General features: G+C 43.9%; 1 protein-coding gene and 1 long non-coding RNA gene across 3 annotated transcripts in view; one reads left to right on the top strand and one right to left on the bottom strand.

Moving 5' to 3' along the window:
• The window catches only part of LOC120861004 (adenomatous polyposis coli protein), a 131489-nt gene extending 121959 nt beyond the window's left edge, over positions 1-9530 (bottom strand). For both annotated transcript variants that reach the window (XM_040236709.1, XM_040236711.1), the window contains exon 1: positions 9153-9530. The gene's annotated coding sequence lies outside the window, so the exon portion shown is untranslated. The remainder of the gene's footprint in view (positions 1-9152) is intronic.
• Positions 4473-16016, top strand: part of LOC120861005 — a 12080-nt gene continuing 536 nt past the window's right edge. The window contains exons 1-2 of the long non-coding RNA XR_005720477.1: positions 4473-4570; positions 8252-8261. This is a non-coding gene — a long non-coding RNA (uncharacterized LOC120861005). The remainder of the gene's footprint in view (positions 4571-8251; positions 8262-16016) is intronic.

The raw sequence follows: 16016 nt of genomic DNA, 5'->3' as shown, positions 1-16016 counted from the left end.
TGTGTGTGTGAGACTGAGCGTGCACACGTGAACAATGTCTATGTCTCTCACTGATATTTAAGCACAGCTCTATTTTGTTTACATTGTTGTTACATTATGTGCCAATAGCAGGCTTTCAAAAATATCTGTTGAAAGAACAAAAGACGGTAACTGGTTTTAGTTTTGCTGAGAAAATGATGATGGAACACTACTAGAATTCAGTAAAGCTTTCAAACGAATTCATTCTCAATCACAAGAGCATTATACACGTACTTTGGTGGTAGGAGTACAACATTCATAATTCAGGGTTCAGTAACAGGAAAGAATGGGGACTTCTTATGCTTCTCTGCCCCTTCCCATATCCTTCCTTCTTGTCTCAGTCATCCATAAATGGTTACTGTGTATCACTAAGTCAGAGGGTATTTTACACATTAAGAATACATAGACAAGTTAATGCATGAGACATATAAACATAATAACGGTAGAATACGGCATGTAATAGAGTTTGTAAAGTTGTAACATAACAGAGGAAGTAATCAACTTTTAGGGTTAGGTGTTCAGGGAAGTTTCAACAGTGATGACATTCAACAAATGCTTGCAAAATCAAATAACAAAAGATATACTTCATTTTACTTTACAGACAAAATGAGAGTATTAAGTCTGAAAGTGCTACAGTAATTTGCTACCATGAGATAAGCTAGCTTGAGAATGAAACCAAAACAAGAGCAATGACAGAGCAGAACAAATCACAGAAACAGAGCCAAGTCCTTGATGATTTCAGACTGGATGAAGCCCTAGCTGAAGTTCAAGGACAAGATCTAATCATGCCCTTTACTGTGCAGCCAGTCTGAATTTGGTTGTCTGTCACTTGCAATATAAGTATACAGATGAATCTCAGTGAATTCTTTCAAAACCAAAGCGTTTGTTATTTCAGTGCATAGGGGCACTATTGGTATTTTGGAAGGGACAATTCTTGTTTTGTGGGCAAACATCACAGGACCCTTGGTATATCTCATCTCTACCAGTAATTGCATCGGACCTCACAATCACTGTGACAACCAAAAAACCAAACCCACAGATTTCCAAATACCTCTCATCTCCAAGAACCACAAATCTATTCCCTAATAGTTGCTACATGTATCCATTTCTCACAGTGCATGCGTAAATGTACTTAAAAACCACCTTAAAAGAACTGGGATATACCACTCAAATATACTAATTTTATATAATACTCCAATTTTAATTAGTCATTCATGACCATCTAAATGACTGATCCAGTCCTAAGTATAGCTTATATCAGCTCTTGAGATAATCAGTGCTTTCAGTCTGCTACTACTATTTGAAAATTCTCATGCATTTAAGCTTACTTCTCCACACAATACTATCAATATATGTCACTGACAATGTTGGTTACCTTCCCTGTAGCCATTCATCCAATTTCTTCCTAGACTGAAATGCCAGATATTGTTTTTTTCCAGTCCCCTTGCAACTAGGGCATAAGTAATAAGGCCAAAATGAAACCTGATACAGGCTTTCTGTGAAAGGTTTACTTGCTTCATCAAGAGATGAGAGGGCAAACTTCCTCCTGTCTTTGGTGGTTGTGTCAGAATGTGATGCCTGGAGCAGAAAGAGAAACATGCAACTATGAAAGGATAAACCTGAGCACAAAGGTCACCACACTACAGATAAAGACGGAAAGCACTTGGATTTAATCTAGAAGGGAAGCCAGTTTGAGCATGAAACCCAAATGGGAGGTCAAAGTTTAGAGGAAAACGGAAAAACAGAACCTCAGTCTTGACTAAGGACTGAGGACTAAAGGACTAAACAAAGCTAAGTTTATGAACAAATGGTGGCTCAGAGGTTTAAGCATCTGCCTGGAATGCGGGAGACATGGGTTCGATCCCTGGGTTGGGAAAATCCCCTTAGAGAAGGAAATGGCAACCCACTCCAGTATTCTTGCCTGGAGAATCCCATGGTCAGAGGAGCCTGGTGGGCTACAGTCCACGGCACGACTGAGCGACTTCACTCACTCACCCTTTAAACTAATCCTACCTATGCACTTACCAATTACCTGAGCTAATACACTTCTTTTGTTTTTAAAACCTATCTGCATCCTAACTGATACAGCTATGTTTAGGGGAAAGAGCAAAATCAAGACACTGCAGGAAATGGAAAGAAACTTTCAGAGACATAAGAGAGTCAGGAACTATAAAGCTAAGAAACAAGAAGTCAGATCATTTCATTCCTATAGAGTATATTTCAAAAGTGGTCTAAGAAAACCAAGGATGATTGAGATAATGCCATTAGATTTGGTCATTAGATTGTCAAGATGACTTTTTAAAAAGCAATTTCACTGCTGCCATGGTAAAAGAAGCCCGAGTGCAAAGGAAAGAATAATTTCTACTTTTAAGAACTCCATAATGGACCAAACCCTTGGAAAGACATGTAACGTGTGTTAAACTCTGTCAATTACAACTCTGTGAGGTAAGTATAATATTCTATGCTGTGCTTAGTTGCTCAGTCTTGTCCAACTCTTTGCGACCCCATGGACTATAGCCCACCAAGCTCCTCTGTCCATGGTGATTCTCCAACAAGAACACTGCATTGGGTTGCCCTGCCCTCCTCGTATAACATTCTACTTTATAGATAAAGAATACAGCCTGAGTAGTAACTTGCACACAGCCACACAAACAATAATTGGTTTCAGTAGACTTTAAAATCAGATCTTTAAAGCTTAAAAGTAAATGTTCTTCCTACTATACCCCTTCATGGATCACAGCCTTGTTGTAGCAAAGGGGCTTGTGTAACTCAATGAAGCTATCAGCCATGCTGTACAGGACCACCCAAGACAGATGGGTCATAGTGAAGAGTTCTGACAAAACACAGTCCACTGAAGGAGGAAAGGGCAAACCACTCCAGGATTCCTGCCGCGAGAACCCCATGAACAGTATGAGGAAAAAACCCGTGACACTGGAAGATGAGCGCCGCAATCAAAAGGTGCCCAACATGCTCCTGGGGAGGAGTGGAGGCCAGCTGTTACTAGCTCCAGAAAGAACGCAGTGGCCGGACCAAAGCGGGTATGACGCTCAGTTGTGCGGATGTGTCTGATGGTTAAAGTCTGACGCTGTAAAGAGCAATATTGAATAAGAACCTGGAACGTTAGGTCCATGAATCAAGGCAAACTGGATGTGGTAAAGCAGGAGATGCCAAGAGTGAACATCTTAGGAATCATTGAACTAATATAGATGAGAATGGGCGAATTTAATTCAGGTGACCGTTATATCTACTACTGTGGGCTAGAATCCCTTAGGAGAAAGGGAAAGTGAAGTCGCTCAGTAGTGTCCGACTCTTTGCGAACCATGGACTGTAGCCCACCAAGCTCCTCCGTCCATGAGATTCTCCAGGCAAGGGTACTGGAGTGGGTGCCATGAGAAGCCCTTATAGTCAACCAGAGTTCTAAATGCAGTGCTTGGGTGCAATCTCAAAAAAAAAAAAATAATAATCGCAGTTCGTTTCCAAGGCAGATTGTTCAATATCACACTTTTAAGTCTATGCCCCAACCACTAATGCCAAAGAAGCTGAAGTTGAACAGTTCTATGAAGTAGAACTGCTGTAGTTCTCGAGCTACACCTTCTAGAACAAACACCAAAAAAAAGACGTCCTTTTCATCACAGGGGATTGGAATACAAAGTAGGAAGTCAAGAGACACCCAGAATAACAGGCAAGTTTTGCCTTGGAGTGCAAAAGCTAATGGAGTTTTGTCAAAAGAACATGCTGGTCATAGCAAACACCCTTTCCCAACAACAAAGAGACAACTATACACATGGGTATCACCAGATGGTCAATACCAAAATCAGACTGATTATGTTCTTTGCAGCTGAAGATGGAAAAGCTCTACACAGTCAGCAAAAACAAGACCTGGAGCTGACTGTGGCTCAGATCATGAGCTCCTAATAGCAGAATTCAGGTTTAAAATGAAGAACGTAGGAAAACAACTAGGTCATTTAGATATGACCTAAATTAAATCCCTTATGATTATACAGTGGAGGTGACAAATGGATTCAAGAGATGAGATCTGGTACAGAAAGTGTCTACCAGATTCATAACACTGGAAGAGGTTCATATAGTTGTATACGAGTTTATTGAAAGAGGTTCATATGTTTGTATATGAGTTTATATACAAAGTTCATCACCGTAAAGAGGTTCATAACACTGTATAGGAGGCAGTGACCAAACTACTCTAAAGAAAAAGAAATACGAGAAGGTAAAGTGATTGTCTGAGGAGACTTTACAAAGAGCTGAGGAAAGGAGAGAAGGGAAAGGCAAGGGAGAAAGGGAAAGATATACTCAACTGAATGCAGAGATCCAGAGAATACCAAGGAGAGATAAGAAGCCCTTCTTAAATGAACAAAGCAAAGAAACAGAGGAAAACAACACAATGGGAAAGACTAGACATCTCTTCAAGAAAACTGGAGACATCAAGGGAACATTTCATGCAAGAATAGGCACCATAAAGGACAGAATGGTAAGCACCTAATACAAGGAGAAGATAGTAAGAAGAGGTGGCGAAAATACACAGAACAGTACACCAGTTGGTGTGGTCACTCACCTAGAGCCAGACATCCTGGAGTGTGAAGTCAAGGGGGCCTTGGGAAACATTACTACCAACAAAGCTAGTGTAGGTGATGCAATTCCAGTTGAGCTATTTAAAATTCTAAAAGATGATGCTGTTAAAGTGCTGCACTCAATATGTTAACAAATTTGGAAAACTCGGTAGTGGCTACAAGACTGGAAAAGGTCACAGTTTTCACTCCAATCCCAAAGAAAAGTAATGTCAAAGAATGTTCAAACTACCATACAACTGTACTCATTTCACATGCTAACAAGGTTATGCTCAAAATCCTTCAAGCTAGGCTTCAAAAGAATGGGAACCTGGAACTTTCAGATGTACCAGCTAGGTTCTGAAAAGGCAGAGGAACCAGGGAGCAAACTGCCAACATTTGTTGGATCACAGAGAAAGTGACAGAATTCCAGAAAAACATCTGCTTCTGCTTCATTGACTGCGCTAAAGCCTTTGAATGTGTGGATCATAACAAACTGTGGGAAATTCTTAAAGAAATAGCAGTACCAGACCATTTTACCTGCCTCCTGAGAAACCTACATGCAGGTCAAGAAGCAACAGTTAGAATCGGACATTGAACAACTGACTGGTTGCAAACTGGGAAAGAGTGCAATAAAGCTGTATATTGTCACCCTGCTTATTTAACTTATATGCAGAGTACAGCATAAGAAACGCTGGGCTGGAGGAAGCACAAGCTGGAATCAAGATTGTTGGGAGAAATATCAACAAACTCAGATATGGAGATGATACCACTCTAAGGGCAGAAAGTGAAGAGGGACTAAAAAGCTTCTTGATGAGGGTTAAAGAAGAGCATGAAAAAGTTGGCTTGAAACTCAACACACAAGCAACTAAGATCATGGCATCTGGTCCCATCTCTTCATGGCAAATAGAAGGGGAAAAACTGGAGGCAGTGACAGATTTTATATTCTTGGGTTCCAAAATCACTGTGGATGGAATTCAAAGATGCTTGCTCCTTGGAAGAAATTCTATGACAAACCTCAACAGCATACTGAAAAAGAGAGACATCACTTTGCTGACAGAAGTGCCTATAGTCAAAGCTATGGTCTTTCTAGTAGTCACGTACGGATGTGAGAGTTGGACCATAAAGAAGATTGAGTGTCAAAGAACTGAGAATTGTGGTGCTGGAGAAGGCTCGTAAGAGTCCCGGGACTGCAAGGAGATCAACCAATTCTAAAGGAAATCAACCCTGAATATTCATTGGAAGGATTGACGCTGAAGCTCCAATACTTTGGCCACCTGATGCAAAAAGCCAAGTCACTGGAGAAGACCCTGATGCTGGGAAAGACTGAAGACAAAAGGAGAAGGAGGTGGCAGAGGATGAGATGGCTAGGTAGTGACACCGACTCAATGAACATAAATGTGAGCAAACCCCAGGAGATAATGGAGGACAGAGGGGCCTGCCATGCTGCAGCCCATGGGGTTGCAGACAGTTGGACCCAACTGAGCAACTGAGCAACAACTATGCCAGGCTCCTAGGATGAAAGAATAAAAATACAGTGGCACAGCAGGCTCAAAATTCAGACTGGCTTCTGTGAGTTGCACAGCACACAGCAGTATGTTTGGCAGCCCTTGCAAAGGTATATTTAAGCATGTATGTAGGCTAGAGAGGGCAAGACTTAAAAAGGAGTGTTAATGGATAATTACTGAGAAAGAAAGAGAGGGATATCATGGATACATCTGGAGAAGGATGCTCTTGAAGAAAAGGAAGGACAATTCCTTCTTTTCAGATAAGAGTAAAAGTTATGACCAACCTAGACAGCACATTGAAAAGCAAAGACATTACTTTGCCAAGAAAGGTCTGTCTAGTTAAGGCTATGGTTTTTCCAGTGGTCATGTATGGATGTGAGAGTTGGACTGTGAAGAAAGCTGAGCACCGAAGAATTGATGCTTTTGAACCCTGGTGTTGGAGAAGACTCTTGAGAGTCCCTTGGACTGCAAGGAGATCCAACCAGTCCATTCTTAAAGAGATCAGCCCTGGGATTTCTTTTGAAGGAATGATGCTGAAGCTGAAACTCCAGTCCTTTGGCCACCTCACGTGAAGAGTTGACTCACTGGAAAAGACTGATGCTGGAGGGATTGGAGGCAGGAGAAGGGGACGACAGAGGGTGAGATGGCTGGATGGCATCACCGACTTGATGGACGTGAGTCTGAGTGAACTCTGGGAGTTGGTGATGGACAGGGAGGCCTGGAGTGCTGCGATTCATGGGGTCGCAAAGAGTCGGACACGACTGAGCGACTGAACTGAACTGAAAGAAATGATATCAGGATAGAAAAGATTATACCTCAGATGTTTGAGATTTTTCTCAGGAAAGGAAAAGATAAAGTTATTTGCTATAAAAACTTTCATGAAGTAAGACCAAAAAAAAAAAACCCACAACCGACATTAAAGATCTGGAAGATAACAGAACACTAACTGGTATGAAAACAAACCAGAATCCTCACACAACTGTCTCTTGTATCCTTCAGGGATCAAAAAGTGATGAGGCCTGTTCAGAACTGGTCACAAGAAAGAGGAACTGACATAAAGTTAAGTATTCTAAGGTATCAATGACAGGCTGGTAAAAACTGACGACCCTGGGACCCTGGTGACGAGGGGAGGCAAATGAAGAGAGCAGTAGGCTAGCGAATTGAATGAACAGAGACACAAAGATGGGAGGGTTCCCAAAGGGAGGAAGAGGGGAAGAGAGAGAGAAAACAGGTTCCAGAAGTGTGGAAGAGTTGATTGTTTGTGGTCAGACAGGTCTTGACACAACGCCTCAGGCAATGAGCTACCGACTAGGGCTCAGCACTATCCTTTCAGCTAAAAGCACAGAATTGAGAGACCATCACCTCTAAAAACATGCAGTCCTTGGGTGCAGGAAACAGCTTCCCTGGTGGCGCTAGTGGTAAAGAACCCACCTGCCAGTGTAGGAGACAGAAGGATGTGGGTCCGATCCCTGGGTCGGGAATACCCTGTGGAGGAGGAAATGGCAACCCACTCCAATACTCTTGCCTGAAGAATTCCCATGGACAGAGTCCGGCTGTCCACAGCGTTGCAAAGGGACGGACATGACTGAAGCGACTTAGCACAGCACAGCAACAAACAAGTGAATGAATTTGCCCGCACAGGACTCAAACATTTAAAATATCTCCTCTCCTTTTAAATTGAACAATTCTATCTCCAAATTTAAGAAATTCAGCAAGAGGACAAAAGTCCACAATAAAGGTTAAGGCAGATGTGTGTCAGGAGGTAGAACGAAAAGTTAAATCTGTCAGGCCAATTGTAACCCACCTGTTAAAGATTTTTAGCATGGAATTCCAATACGGCAACAACAGTTTGTGCTTTAGTAACTCTGGAGAGCACCTCGCATGGCTTCAAAAAAAGGTTGCCACTCAGTTTAATTTTAAAAGGTCCACCCATTGCAATCTCAATGGACAAGCTATCATTTATATTCATAAACTCATTTTTTACCATTCTGCTGCTCTTGACACTTTATCCAATTATAGGAAAAAAATGGGAAAAATCAGACATGGCAACTTCCTCCACTACTACATCCCCCCTTCAGTTTGCACTTTTTACACCATTAATTCTGCGTACTCTTGCCCTAGTAATGAAGAAGAAACGATACTGGCACAACCTAAATTTTGCAGAAAATATCAAGTACAGTAAGGATCGTCAAGTAATACTAGTAACAATTGAGAATCCAAGAAATTTGAGAAGTTTCAAGTTTAAAAAGCGTTTTCTCCATTTTAGTCCTTTCCAAATAAAACAAAGGGCTCGGACAACACAAGATTTTGAAGCTTCAGTGGACAATTCAGGCTAACAGTGAATAAAATAATCACTAAAATCACTTATCCTTTCTTGGGCTATTACATGTCTTACCTTCATAAAGCCTTCTTTTAAAACAGGACCACTTCTCAATTCTTTCCCTGATCTAGTATACATATGTCCCCCCGCCCCGACCCCCCCAGCAAAGTTTTGAGAAAAGGATTAATTTAGATGAAGAATCACTTGCCGTCACTGGCACCATTCCTCAACTTTGCAGGACTTCGATGGTCAAATTCCCAAAACCATCCCAGTCTCCTGGGGGCTGGATTCCCTCAACAAGATGAACAAAATCCACTGGCGTCTGGATAGCAAGCTTTTCTTTGTAAGTCTATAAGCCAGGATAAGCTTTCCATACAGTTAAAAGACTTCTCAAGGAAGCAAGAAGGTCGAAACCAGGAAGATGGGGAGGTGACTAAACAGGCAGACGACCCACCCACCTAACGCAGAGGAGAAACCGCTTGCAAGGGCTGACGCTCCAGCAGGAGCCAGGAAAGGCGGCGGAGGGCGGCCGGCGCCGCGACCCCCGGCCCCTGGGTGGGAATGGAGGCATGCAAAGCCAGGGGCCAGCCGGAGGCCCGCAGCGGGGCGCGGAGAGGGGGCGGGACGTGGGGACAAGGGAGCGGCAAAGTCCGGCTGGGCACCCCCGGGGTCTGAGCCACGGCGGGGCGAAGCCGGGAAAGCTCTGCCCAAAGAAGAGACACCGAAGCCTGCATCTTCACCCACCTGCCAGACGCTCGCCCCGCCGACAGAAGCCCGGACGCAGCCCGGGCGCCTCCTCTCCTGCCGGACACAGCCCCTGCCGCCGCCGGGGCTCCGGGACCCGACAGCACAGGGCGGTACCGAAGCAGGCAAAGCGGCGACCGCACTCGAGCAGAGGGGCGTGTACATAGGGGGCGCCGGGGGCTCGGGGAGGCAGCTCCGTGCTTGACCTTCCTCACCGGCGGCCAACGGCCCTGCCTGGGAACAGCATCCCGCCTCGGCCCGCTGCGCCCGAGCCTTCGCCCTCGGCTCCCCCCGGCAGCGGCCGGGCTTCCGGCGGCCACACCCCGCCCCCGCGCTACTCGGCCGCCGCCATCTTGTCGGAGGCGGGAACACCGCACTGCGCAGGCGCGCGCCGAGGCTGCCGGCTCCCCGAGCCGCGCCGGGAGGGGACCGTAATGCGCAGGCGCGGGGGCGGCTGCCCGCCGCTGCCGAGGCCGAGCAGTCTGCTCGCTTGCACGGGTGCTGCCAGACCTAGTGGCCAGTCTCAAACTGTACTGCAGCCGAGTTAATAGACCCTTCTGCGCACCCCACAGCCAGTCATTGTGTAAAAAAGCCTATCTATATGCCAGGTCCCGGGACAGGCGCTGGTGAAAGATTAGTAAAACGCGGCTCCAGCGCTAAAGGTGTGCCTAAGCAAGAGTAGGACACGACTTGGCGACTAAACCACCACCACCACCACCACCACCAAGCTAGTGAAAAAGGACAGGAATGAACTAGTGATTTCCACAGTTCTTGTTTTTACCTGCATGCCACCTTCGCTCTCTTGCCCCTTCAATTTTAACTGAAAACACCTCTTCCAGGAAGTCCTCGCTCACACAATTGGGTCAGTTCTTTTCTAACATCTTGCGTTACCTCTTTAAGCTTTATTTCATTCAACATAAATTCAACAAGTAATATTTGAGTTTCCTTTATAGTCTAGATATGATTCTAGGTTCTAGCGATAAGGAAAGTAAACTCATGGGACTTACATTTTAGGGGAGAGTATAAAACAAACAAAAAGTACTTTTAAAAATCAACAAAATAACTTTTGATAGTGATGATTGATGGGAAGAGAAAAAAACCACCAAAAGTTAATGTTGGGTGAGGGGTGGTACTTAGCGATCGCGATCTCTCTCCAGAGATGACACTTGATCTGAGGCCTAACTGACCACAGGGGCCAGAAGTCATTCATGAGAATCGTCTGGGCAGAGCGTTCTAGACAGAAGAATAGCAAAGGCAGCAAACCTCTGATTCTTGAGCTGGGAATGAGACCAGTACATAAAGGACGGAAAGGATAGGTGATATGGATGCCTGGGGAGGATATGAGGTTGGGGCCGGGGGGACAGGGGCAATTTAGGTAGGGCACTGAGCCCATGGTAAGAGTCGGATTGACTTCATGGTGGCCCCTCTATCTGGCTGACACTGCCCAAACTACTCCTCCAGCACTTCTAGCTCCTGACTGCCTCACTGCACATGCTGATTCCACTGTCTTGAAGGCACTTGCTCTTGTTCTTTACACATCTAGCTTCTCATCTTTCAGGTTTCCGTTTAAATGTCACCTTAGAAAGGCCATCCTTCCTAAACTAAGTATCCCACCTGCCCTTTCATTAGTCTCCATCATTGCCCTGATGATCATTCCTTTTAGGGCACTGAACATAATTTTCAATTATCCAGTCATTGCTTCTTCATTCAGTTCACTAAACCGAACCCCACCAGGGAGGGAAGATGTTTCATTTACCATGCCTAGCACCATGCCTGGCATGAGTGATCACTAAATATGTGTTTGGTGTTTTTAGGAATGTCGAGTTTGTCAGCACTTAAGTAGTCAGTGGTATACTACATTGTTTCGCACTGGTTTTTAAGAATAAATGTAAGTCATTTCCTGTTTATCTACCCTTTGCTAGATTATAAATAAGAACTTTACTTTGGCCAAAGAGAGAGAGAGAGAGGAAGAGAATGAGATGATGAAGAGGTGACGGGGTAGTGGGCAAAGATTGTATTTTGCATATATATGCAGGACTGGGAGGTGGAAGGCTTCAATTTAGTGAAGCACCTATTATATGTGTCCTGCATTCAGCTAGATACTTAATTCTCACTACAGCCTTGCTAGGTAGTTATCCTTAGTTTTATACATAGCAAACTTGAGAGAGATTAAGTCACTTGTCTAAGGTCCTACATTAAGAGATGGTGCCAACCATAAAGTTCATGCCCTTCCCTTCTAGAGAAACTGGATTTTGAGATGGGTTTGTTCGGTGATTTGATTATTAGCAGGCTTTTATTAGTCATTTCAGCCACTGCCATTTAAGAATCCCAATCATACTGCTGTTCTTGTATAGGATCTCAACAAAGGGCCTGATTTGAAATTGCTGTGGTTTTTTTTTTTCTTTTGGACTAGGGCAGAGCTCATTTTACCATTTCCTTTTCATGTCTTTTTAAAAATTTGTGTTTATTTTTATTAATAATGTGTACATGTTTGATCAAAGGAAAAGAAATACAGAAAAATGGGTGCATTTCCTAAATGCTAGCTGCATCCCCTTGGTTAGACTTGTTACTGTGTGACTAACTCTTTCATCTAGGTCCCAAGTAATACTTTAGACATCAAAGACAGTTCTCTGGCAAAGAGTGACACCCTCACCACAACAATCACTTATCCCATTTACTCATCAAAATTATACACCATCATTTCCCTCCAAACAGGATAGCTGGGGAAAACTACAAGAAAGGATAGGGCCGCTATCCTGTATCCAGGGCCATTCAGTCTTTATATGAAGGCATTCAGTTTTTTTAATTAACTTTTTAAATTAATTTAATTTTTTAATTAACTCATGATAGCATACACTTGTTAATCAAACCCAGTTAGTCCATCGCTAACCAAATAGTAGGTGGGACGTGAGTCTGAATGAACTCCGGGAGTTGGTGATGGACAGGGAGGCCTGGTGTGCTGCGATTCATGGGGTTGCAAAGAGTCGGACATGACTGAGTGACTGAACTGAACTGATACATACTTAAAAAGATTCTTCGATCTTCTACCCCACTGTAGTAGGACTCCTTCTTGGAATAAATTCTGGAATCAAGGCAATGTCTTTGGTTTCTCTGGTATGCTTTCCTCATGGTTACCATCTGTTATTGGTTGATCATTCCCCCACTCCTCAAAGATATGTTGAATTCCTAACCTCAAGTACTCAACAATAAGAACTTATTTGGCAATAGGATAATTACACATGTAATTAAGTTCAAATGAGGTCATACTGCAGTAGGTGGACCCCTAATCCAATAACTACTGTCCTTTTAGGAAGACAGCCAAATAAAGAAAGAAACACATAGGGAGAAGGCTGTTTGATGGCAAGGGCAAAGATTGGAGTCGTGCACCTGCAAGCCAGGAACACCAAAGACTGCTGCCAGCCACCAACACTGAGAAAGAGGCAGGTGAGGGCTTCTCTGCAGATTTCAGGAGAAACACAGTCCTGTCGGAACCTCTATCTCAGATGTATAGTCTCCAGAACTGTAAGACAATCAAAATCCATTGTTTTAAGCTACCCAGTTTGTGGCACTTTGTTACAGCAGCCTTAGAAACTAATATGCCCCACTCTCTCTTCGTGTGTGTGTGTGTGTGTGTGTGTGTGTGTGTGGACTTGAAGTAGAGGAAAGAGACTGTCAAGGCTTGAAGCAGAGGGAGGAGATGGGGATGGACTGCCCACTAGAGTACTCTTTCCTGGAAAATCCCATGGGCAGAGGAGCCTAGTGGGCAAAAATCCACGGCGTCACAAAGAGTCAGACGTGACTTAGCAGGCACACATGGATCCAAAATGTCACTTCAACCTGTGGTGCTGAAATGCAGCTCGAGATGCATTACTGGAGAGGGTTGCCATGCCCTCCTCCAAGGGATCTTCCCAACCCAGGGAACAAACCCAGGTCTCTTGCACTGCGGGCGGATTTTTTACCATCTGAGCCACCAAGGAAGCCCTCAGTTCAGCTCAGTTCAGTGCTCAGTCATGTCTGACTCTGTGACCCCATGGACTGCAGCACGCCAGGCCTCCCTGTCCATCACCAACTCCTGGAGGTTACTCAAACTCATGTCCACTGAGTTGGTGATGCCATCCAACCATCTCATCCTCTGTTGTCCCCTTCTCCTCCTGCCCTCAATCTTTGCCAGCATCAGGGTCTTTTCAAATGAGTCAGCTCTTTGCATCAGGTGGCCAAACTATTGAAGTTTCAGCGTCAGCATCAGTTCTTCCAGTGAATATTCAGGACTGATTTCCTTTAGGGTGGACTGGTTGGATCTCCTGCAGTCCAAGGGACTCTCAAGAGTCTTCTCCAACACCACAGTTCAAAAGCATCAATTCTTTGGCACTCAGCTTTCTTTATAGTCCAACTCTCACATCCATACATGACCACTGGAAAAACCAAAGCTTTGACTAGATGGACCTTTGCTGACAAAGTAACGTCTCTCCTTTTTAATATGCTGTCTAGGTTGGTCATAAGTTTTCTTCCAAGGAGAAAGCATCTTTTAACTTCATGGCTGCAGTCACCATCTGCAGTGATTTTGGAGCCCCCAAAATAAGGTCTGTTACTGTTTCCACTGTTTCCCCATCTATTTGACATGAAGTGATGGGACCAGATGCCATGATCTTCATTTTCTGAATGTTGAGTGTAAGCCAACTTTTTCACTCTCATCAGGAGGCTCTTTAGTTCTTCTTCACTGACCCCCTCAGTCAGTCTCTCTCATCAGGAAGCTTCCATAAGCCTCTTATCTTTCTCCATCAGAGGGCAGGCAGAATGAAAACCACAATCACAAGAAACTAACCAATCTAATCACATGGACCACAGTGTTGTCTAACTCAATGAAATTATGAGCTGTGCCGTGTAGGGCCACCGAGAACAGACGGGTCACAGTGGAGAGTTCTGACAAAATATGGTCCATGGGAGAAGAGAATGGCAAACCACTTCAGTATTCTTGCCTTGAGAACCCCATGAACAGTATAAAAGGCAAAAAGAAAGGACACTGAAAGATGAACTCCCCAGGTCGGTAGGTGCCCAATATGCTACTGGAGATCAGTGGAGAAATAACTCCAGAAAGAATGAAGAGATGGAGTCAAAGCAAAAACAACAACTAGTTGTGGATGTGACTGGTGATGGAAGCAAGGTCTGATGCTGTGTAAATATCCTATGTAAATATTGCATAGGAACCTGGAATGTTAGGTCCATGAATCAAGGCAAATAGAAAGTGGTCAAACAGGAGATGGCAAGAGTGAATGTCAACATTTTAGGAATCAGAGAACTAAGATGGAGTGGAATGGGTGAATTTAACTCAGATGACCATGATACCTACTACTGTGGGCAAGAATCCCTTAGAAGAAATGGAGTAGCTTTCATAGTCAACAAAAGAGTCTGAACTGCAGTACTTGAATGCAGTCTCAAAAACGACCGAATGATCTCTGTTCGTTTCCAAGGCAAACCATAATCCAAGCCTATGCCCCGACCAGTAACGCTGAAAAAGCTGAAGTTGAATGGTTCCATGAAGACCTATGAGACCTTCTAGAACTAACACCCCAAAAAGCTGTCCTTTTCATTATAGGAGACTGGACTGCAAAAGTAGGAAGTCAAGAAACACCTGGACAAGCAAATTTGGCCTTGGAATATGGAATGAAGCAGGGCAAAGACTAATAGAATTTTTCCAAGAGAACGCACTGGTCATAGCAAACATCCTCTTCCAGCAACATAAGACAAGACTCTACACATGGACATCACCAGATGGTCAACACCGAAATCAGATTGATTATATTCTTTGCAGCCAAAGATGGAGAAGCTCTATAGAGTCAGCAAAAACAAAACCAGGAGCTGACTGTGGCTCACATCATGAACTCATTGCCAAATTGGAAAACCACTAGATCATTCAATTCAATTTATTTCAGTCGCTCATTCATGTACTACTCTTTGCGACCCCATGGACTGCAGCACACCAGGGCTCCCTGTCCTACACCAAACCCAGAGATTCCTACAACTCATGTCCATTAAGTCGGTGATGCCATCCAACCACCTCATTCTCTGTGGTCCCCTTCTCATCTCGCCTTTAATCTTTCTCAGCATCAGGGTCTTTTCAAACGAGTCAGCTCTTTGCATCAGGTGACCAAAGTATTGGAGTTTCAGCTTCGGCATCAGTCCTTCCAATGAATATTCAGGACTGATTTCCTTTAGGATGGTTGGTTGGATCTCCTTGCAGTCCAAGGGACTCTCAAGAGTCTTCTCCAACACCACAGTTCAAAAGCATCAATTCTTTGGTGCTCAGGGTTCTTTGTACTCCAACTCTCACATCCATACATAACTACTGGTAAAACCATAGCCTTGACTAGATGGACCTTACTCGGCAAAGTAATGTCTCTGCATTTTATTATGCTGTCTAGGTTGGTCATAACTTTTCTTCCAAGGAGTAAGCATCTTTTAATTTCATGGTTACAGTCACCATCTGCAGGGGTTTTGGAGCCCCCCAAAATAAAGTCTGTCACAGTTTCCACTGTTTCTCCATCTATTTGCCGTGAAATAATGGGAATGGATGCCATGATCCTTGTTTTCTGAATGCTGAGCTTTAAGCCAACTTTTTCACTCTAATCTTTCATTTTCATCAAGAGGATCTTTAGTTCTTCACTATCTGCCATAAGGGTGGTGTCATCTGTGTATCGAGGTTATTGATATTTCTCCTGGGAATCTTGATTCCAGCTTGTGCTTCCACCAGCCCAGCATTTCTCATGATGTACTCTGCATATAAGTTAAATAAACAGGGTGACAATATACAGCCTTGACGTACTCCTTTTCCTATTTGGAGCCTGTCTGTTGCTCCATGTCCATTTC

The sequence above is a fragment of the Oryx dammah genome, unplaced genomic scaffold, assembly GCF_014754425.2.
Source record: "Oryx dammah isolate SB20612 unplaced genomic scaffold, SCBI_Odam_1.1 HiC_scaffold_11210, whole genome shotgun sequence".
NCBI lineage: Eukaryota > Metazoa > Chordata > Mammalia > Artiodactyla > Bovidae > Oryx > Oryx dammah.
This window is presented reverse-complemented; position numbering and strand designations above follow the sequence as displayed.